The sequence below is a fragment of the Dermacentor andersoni genome, chromosome 6 (genome assembly GCF_023375885.2).
Source record: "Dermacentor andersoni chromosome 6, qqDerAnde1_hic_scaffold, whole genome shotgun sequence".
Taxonomy (NCBI): domain Eukaryota; kingdom Metazoa; phylum Arthropoda; class Arachnida; order Ixodida; family Ixodidae; genus Dermacentor; species Dermacentor andersoni.
The window spans coordinates 160,284,223-160,291,936 of record NC_092819.1 but is presented as its reverse complement, the minus strand read 5'-3'; positions in this window follow the sequence as shown (position 1 = coordinate 160,291,936).

Genomic DNA, 7,714 nt, shown 5'->3' with positions numbered 1-7,714 from the left:
ACACTCACAAAGAAGACGAAGCAAATTGGGCATTGGTTATGACCAAACGCTAAAAGAATCGACAGAGGAAGAACGGATGGAACGCCGCCAGCGCCGGGAATTCCCCAGCCCAACCGCCGACAGCTGCCGTGCCAGCTTCCGGCGCGCTGAAAAATGACGGGAAAGGAGCGCAGCGGCAGCCTAGGCAGAGGCTGCCCCCGCTCCCCAGAGACGATTTTAAGATTATCTTGCGACCGAAGGGACTCGTAGTCAAGTCGCTCCAGCAATTTCAAGTGGCCCGGGCCATAGCCGCGGCATGCAGCAACAAGTTCGAGGGAAGAGACCTGCGCACAGGGTCCAACATAATAATCGTGAGCACGCCGAACGAGGAGGCCGCCCAGCTCGCGAGGCGCATCACTAGCCTCACGATCGAGGGACGCTCATATGACGTGAACGCTTACGTGGCCGCACCGGAAAACACCCGGCGTGGCGTGATACACGGAGGGGACCCCAGAGCGACACCGGAGGAACTGAAAACCGACTTGTGGACGCGCACACAGGGTGTCACCATCCACAGCGCCCGAAGACTAGGCAAGACCAAGACGGCCGTCATCACCTTTGACGGACCCATCACACCAAAACACATCATCTATTGCGGAGCCGAGTACAAGTGCTACCCGTACCGGCCCACAAGACAAATCTGCTACGTTTGCTGCCAACAAGGTCACCGCTCCGACGTGTGCCCCACACCGGACGCCAAGGCTTGCAAACAGTGCGGGATGCAGAACCCGCCAAAGGATCATCAGTGTGCCCCGAGATGCCTGATCTGCGGAGGCAACCACGCCACCGGATCGAGGGAGTGCCAAGACCGACTAAAGAAAGCCAGGGACGTGCGAGGCAAGGCCAACGGCGGCAACAACGGTGGCGGACGCGAGAGCAGACGTCGCAGCCGGGACGACCGCGGCAAGAAGCCGAGATGGTTCAGCTCGGAGGGGGAGACTTCGCGGAGCCGTTCGAGATCCTGGGCGTCGCGGAGCCGTTCACGGAGCCGGTCACGTTCCTTCCCGCCCCTGCCGCCCCTGGCCATTAAGGGAGGGAGCCAGCTGCAGCAGCAGCAGCAGAGGAAGAAGACGAAGAAGGAGCCTACCCGAAAGAGCGGCGGCGTCAAGGTGAGCTGGGGAGCCGAAAACCCTTGGTTTACTCCGCACTCCGGTGGGGTAGCTAACGAAAAGAACAACACAAACAGCAACCGCGAACAGCCTAGACAGGAGGACACGGAGAAAATAGCGCTTAGACGCGAATTAGAGCCGTCACGCGCTAGGCAGAAAGATCTGGAACGCCAAATAGCAGAGCTAACGAAGGCAGTGCGAGACCTTAGGTCGAACAACCCTCCGCAGCAGCCGACCGTACAAACCCAAGCCCCATGGCAAGCAGGCAACGAGGATTTCGTCACGTTTAAAGCAGAGATTCAGCAAATGATGCAGCAGATGATGCAGCAACAGCAGCAACAAATGCAGCAAGTGCAAATACAAGTCACAGAGCTCCGAAGCAGCATCCGCAAGCAGAAGTTTACCGAGAACATTAGAGAGAAGGCCTACCACCGCCCCGCGCTGGCATCCCTCGCCGACACATCCGCAAACAACACCGAGGCTTAAACATGGCCAGTACAACTTTAAGCAAGCAAGAAACCTTAGGTATATGGCAATGGAACTGCAGAGGCTACCGTAAGAAGCAGGGCCTCCTCCAACAATACATTCATACACAACAAACACCGCCCGACATCATATCGCTTCAAGAGACGGGCACGGCACCAACACTCGCCGGATACACGTGTTACGAGACTCAAGAGAAAGGAAGAACGGCGACCCTAGTCAGCAAGGCACCCATCGCCATAAGCCACGACAGGATAGCCGACACCGACGTAGAGCACGTGATTGTAGAAATTATACCAAAGAAGAAAAGAAAGAGGGGCAGTATATTTATTGTAAATGCATACAGCCCCCCGAAACAGAGGAAGGCGAAATTCCACAAGCTTTTCCATGGCGCACGCAAACTAGCGAAAGACAGCACGCTGATCATCCTAGGAGACTTTAACGCCATGGACAAAAGCTGGGGATACCAAACAGCAAACCCAAAAGGCAAAACGCTAGCGGAGGCAGCAGAGAACACCGACTGCAACCTCCTCACAGACCCAGACACTCCAACAAGAATCGGAAACAGCGTTATACCGACACCTGCCCCGACCTCACGTTCATACGAGGAGCGGAACAAGCAGTGTGGGAGAACCTGTTAGAGAACCTAGGTAGTGACCACTACATACTCAAGACGGAAGTAACTTCGGACAGGTTAAGGCGTCAGCTGGGATCGGCAAAAATTACGGACTGGAGCGCTTTTCGAGACGCATGCGATAGGAATCTCGCCGAGAACGGGATCCAATCGATAGAAGAGTGGGGGAAAATGCTTATTGAAAAACAGCGCAAGTACACCAAAGAAATCGCGCGAACGACGCAGACGCCCGAGGTAGACGCCAGACTGCTCAAGCTGTGGGAAGCTAGACGCGGGCTCACGAAGAGGTGGAAGAAACAAAAATACAACAGGAAGCTAAAGATAAAGATCGCAGAAGTCACAGCGAAAGCAGAGGAGTACGCGGCGCAATTGGCAATTCAAAATTGGCAGCAATTCAGCGACTCCCTCAACGCAACTTTGAACACAGCGAGGACGTGGCATATCCTCAAGGCTCTCATAGATCCGACCAAGACCAATACAGAAAACAACAAAACCATCTACCGGTTCATCCACCAGTTCGAGGGACAAGACTCGGAACTCCTGGATAAGGTACGCGGTAAATGCTTCGGGGACACAAACCCAGCAGCTTACGCAGAGCGCTACCGAGGAAGAGAAAACGATAACCTGGACAGACCCATCACGCGAGAAGAGGTCTACGCAGCGATTCGAAGCACAACCAGAAACACGGCCGTGGGTGCAGACAAGATAAATAACGCACTCATCCGCAACCTCAGTGAAGAGTTAGTCGCAGAATTAACTGACTTTCTCAACAAACGCTGGGAAGCTGAGACCGTCCCCGAGGAGTGGAAGCATGCAGAGGTAGTGATGATTCCTAAACCGGGCAAGAAACTGCAAATTGAGAACCTCAGACCGATCTCGCTCACATCGTGCCTGGGTAAACTGTACGAGCGAGTGGTGACGCTGAGACTACAACAGTACATGGAGTACAACGAACTGTATCCCCACAACATGTTTGGATTCAGAGCAAAATTATCTACCCAAGACGTACTGCTTCAAATCAAAGAAGAAGTACTCGGGAACGTCCCCAGGAGCGGGGAGAATATAATAATGGCATTGGATATCAAGGGAGCTTTTGACAATGTAAGCCACGAGGCTATCCTCACGGGCATGAACGACCTGAACTGCGGGAGGAGAGTCTACGGCTACGTCAAAGCCTTCCTTTCAAACAGAACGGCAACGATTGGCCTCGGAGGGCTCCGATCAGAGAAGTTCCTTACTCCAAACAAAGGGACGCCTCAAGGGTCGGTCATTTCCCCCACGCTTTTCAACATAGCAATGATTGGCTTGGCAAAACAATTAAATGAAATCGACGACATCACCATCTGGGTTAACACAGGCTCGTTCAGACAGAAAGAAGGGAAGTTACAAGAGGCAGCCACCTGCGTAGAGGACTACGTCAGAGCAAGAGGGCTAGCCTGCTCCACTGAGAAGTCTGAGCTCCTGAGAGTTTGGAGAGGAAAGCAAAAACGCACAGTCCCCACCAGCGACGAGTTAAAGCTCAACGTCTACCTCCAGGGGAAGCCGATACCGGAAAAGACGCTCATCAGAATCCTGGGGATGTGGATACAGTCAAACCAACGCTGCACCCACACCCTCGCCCTACTCAAGGCATCCACCCTACAAGTGGCCCGCATGATCACGCGCATTTCACACAGACGCCACGGCATGCGAGAGGAGGACACACTCAAGCTGGTCACAAGCTTGGTCGTCAGCCGAGTGGCATATAGCCTCCCATACTACAATCCCATCAAGAGTGAGGTACAACAGGCGGACGCGATTCTACGCAAAGCCTACAAAACCGCACTCCACCTTCCCCACAACACCTCAACCGAAAAGCTCCTAGCCTTAGGACTACACAACACCTTCGACGAATTGAAAGAGGCGCAACTAGTCTCCCAACAACGCAGACTACAGCAGACCCCATCTGGCAGGGAGCTCCTGAAGAAACTAGGCTGCGCCGATCAACTTCAAGACATACAGAGGACCGAAACAATTCCGGATGAGTATCGCAGCACACTAAATGTAGCACCCATACCCCGGAACATGGATCTCAACCTACACAAAGCCCGCAGAGAAGCGAGGGCTGAATACCTACAAAAGACCCTAGCACCCCAAGAAACGACGGTATATGTGGACGCAGCCACATACGCCAGAGCAGCGGGTCAGAGCAACAGCAACGCGGTAGCAACGGTGATCGATTCGAACCTACGCGAGATCACCAGCGCATCACTACAAGGCTGTACGATAGTCGAGGCTGAAGAAGCGGCCGTCGCTCTAGCGGCAGCGGAGGGCTATCGGTCTAAACGGTCTCTAACAATCCTTACAGACTCGCAAACAGCGTGCCGCAACTACCTACGCGGCAGAATAGGGCACGGAGCACTCCGCATACTCCGCTCCGGAGACCACATAACAGAACGACAAACAAAAGAAGAACCAATTAGGCATACGATAGTATGGACGCCGGGACACACGGGAGTGGCAGGGAACCAAGAGGCGGATAGGATAGCTCGAGGGTACACTTATTACCGAGCATCCAACGTAGGCGACCTCGAGGAGACCGAACCTATACCCCAAGACTATTCGGCAATAATAAATTACTACAAGGGCTGCAGAAAGCGGTATCCACCACCGCACAACTCCCTTAGCAGAGAGGACTCTGTCGCGTGGAGGCAGCTACAAACGGGCTCGTACCCGAACCTACACGTACTCAGCAAAATTTATCCCACACTATACAATGACAAATGCCCCTGGTGCCACGAAACATCCACGCTGTACCACATAACGTGAGCATGCCAGAAGATAGACGTGGTACCCGTTATACCAAACCCGAGTGCGGAGCAATGGGAGGGAGTGCTCTCCAGCGATCGCCAGGTCGACCAAGAAGGTCCGATTCGGCGAGCACAACTGGCAGCAGCATGCAGCGGAGCCCTGGACTAAGGGCAACCGACCGTTGTGCTAAAAGATGGACGATTCCATCTGAAGACCGCAGAAGACCAGCGAATCTAGAGCTGATAAAGTTTTTCACTCACTCACTCACACTCCCGAAACTTGCCATGTTTTATATTTGTCTCCTTTAGAACACAATGTACTCAATCTGTACCATTATATATACTTAGTACGCCCTAGAATATGCCATCACAATTCAAGACGTCACAGCCCCAGGTGCGGGAACTTAAGTAGGCGTCGCCACACGTATTTCGTTCTTGCGCTTTTTCTGGCTTACCAAACGTCTTATCGTTATAAGAGTAGTATTCTTGGTGTTGTAGAACGGTAATTTGCTGATGCAGAAGAAATCATTTTTCACTTTAGTGTCCCTTTAAGCATGCCCTTCGAACGCCTTCTGTAGTCATTACAAGACACTTGGCTTTAAGAGAAAGCCAAAGACTTAATGGGATGGAAAATGATAAACATAAAAGTGAGGTTGAATGTTGGCAATGTTGTATACAGACAAAGATGGTGGCACCTCTTGCCTGTCAGCATTGTTAGCCAGATTATGTTTTTTTTTAATGAGAAAGATTGGGCCAGCTGTGGCATTGGTGTTGCTTTCCTACAAACACTGTGGATCAGACGCCACCCTATACAAGTAATGTATCATTGAAATTAGGAAAAAATATTGTACAAGTAGTTGCGTAGGTTCTATAGTACATAGAATGTGAATCAGTCAACCGAGAATGCAACATGATTCGAATCTGCGACACACTTCACAGAAATGCACCCTACAAGCCACAAAAAAACTGCAGAAAGAAGCAACGTTTGGTTTGTTGGTTTAATAAGGCACAGTAAGTAGCATGAGTAGTAATAGAGACTAGAAAGTTTTGAAGCTGCAGTTTCAGTGAAAAGAACTCTTGCCGGTTTTCTGCTCAGATCTGCAGGTGGGTGTATTCTGTGTATGTTTCGCTCTGTACATTTTTAACTACACACTGGCTGCTTAGTTTCTTGTGTCTGCACAATGGTAACGAATGCACACTTTGCAAAAAAGAAAAAAAAAATTTGAGGCACTCGAATCCTTGCTCAAAAGGAAGCTTCAATCTTTCATAAGCGAAATGGCTTCCATGCTGAAGACAAAGCAGACTCCGGCCTTGATAAGCATGCTTCAATAAATGAGAGCATTCAGTTCTTAATTAGAATGACTTGAAGCTTGAAAATATGCACTGATTGCCTCAAAGAAAGCCTTGACAATTAAAACTGAAGCCTTCACCAGCAATATTGAAGAAGTGGAGCAATATTACCAACTGAGTCATGTGGAAATGAAAGGAATACTCCTAACAAAGGGCTGCGCTGAAATGTTGAGGCAAGTAGGGGAAGTAATCATGGACTATCCTGTTAATGCTGATGGTATAGACAGTTTTATTTATTTATTTTTATTTATTAGTACCTCAAAGGCCCCATTGAAGGGGTATTACATGAGGGGGTGGAATTTCAGCAGTACATTTCTTCTATGGATGATCTGAATGACGATGAGTCGATCTGATCAACGATGGCGTTTGGCAGGTCATTCCAGTCCCTTGCTGTATGGACGAAAAATGATGACAGATGCGCAGAAGTGCGAGCAGGGGGCGGGTAGACGGCCTTCCCGTGGTTTGTGCGACTTGCAATGCGATGGGCGGGGCTGATAATGGAGTTCAGAGATGGATGATAAGAGAATTTATGAAACAGACACAATCTGGAAATTTTTCGCCGGTTCGCTAAAGTTGTGAGATGAGCATTACGTTTTAGTTCAGTTACACTTTCATGATAGGAATAGGCGGAGAAAATGAAACGAGCTGAGCGATTTGTACAGATTCTAGAGTAATGGAAAGGTTATTTTGATGAGGGTCCCAGAACGCGCATGCATACTCTAATTTGGGGCGGATAAGTGTTAAGTAAGCAAGGGATTTCACTGATAGGGGTGCTAGTCGCAGGGTTCGTCGAAAGTAACCTAGGACGCGATTTGCCTCGTTAGTAACCTGTGAAATATGAAAACACCAACTTAGATCAGATGTCAAATGGATGCCTAAATACTTGTAAGTTGATACTGAAGCGATTTCTGCATTCCCGATTAGGTATGTTGAAGATGGTTGTGTTGACGTCGGTGGAATGATAGCAGAGATGTTTTTTTCACATTTAAGGACATTAGCCATGAATTACACCAGGTTAGTACGTGCTGAATGTGAGACTGAAGAAACAAAATGTCATCGGTGTTAGTAATAGGCCGGTAGATAACGCAGTCATCAGCGAATATGCGGATGTTAGAACATATGTTAGCAGGCAAATCATTAATATATATGAGAAAGAGAAGGGGGCCCAAGACGGTGCCCTGAGGTACCCCAGATATAACAGAGGATTAAGAAGATGAACATTTATTAGCAAAGACAAACTGCTGCCGATTAGTGAGAAAGCTGCATATCCAATTAAAAACATGTTCGTTAAGATTGAGACGAGAAAGTTT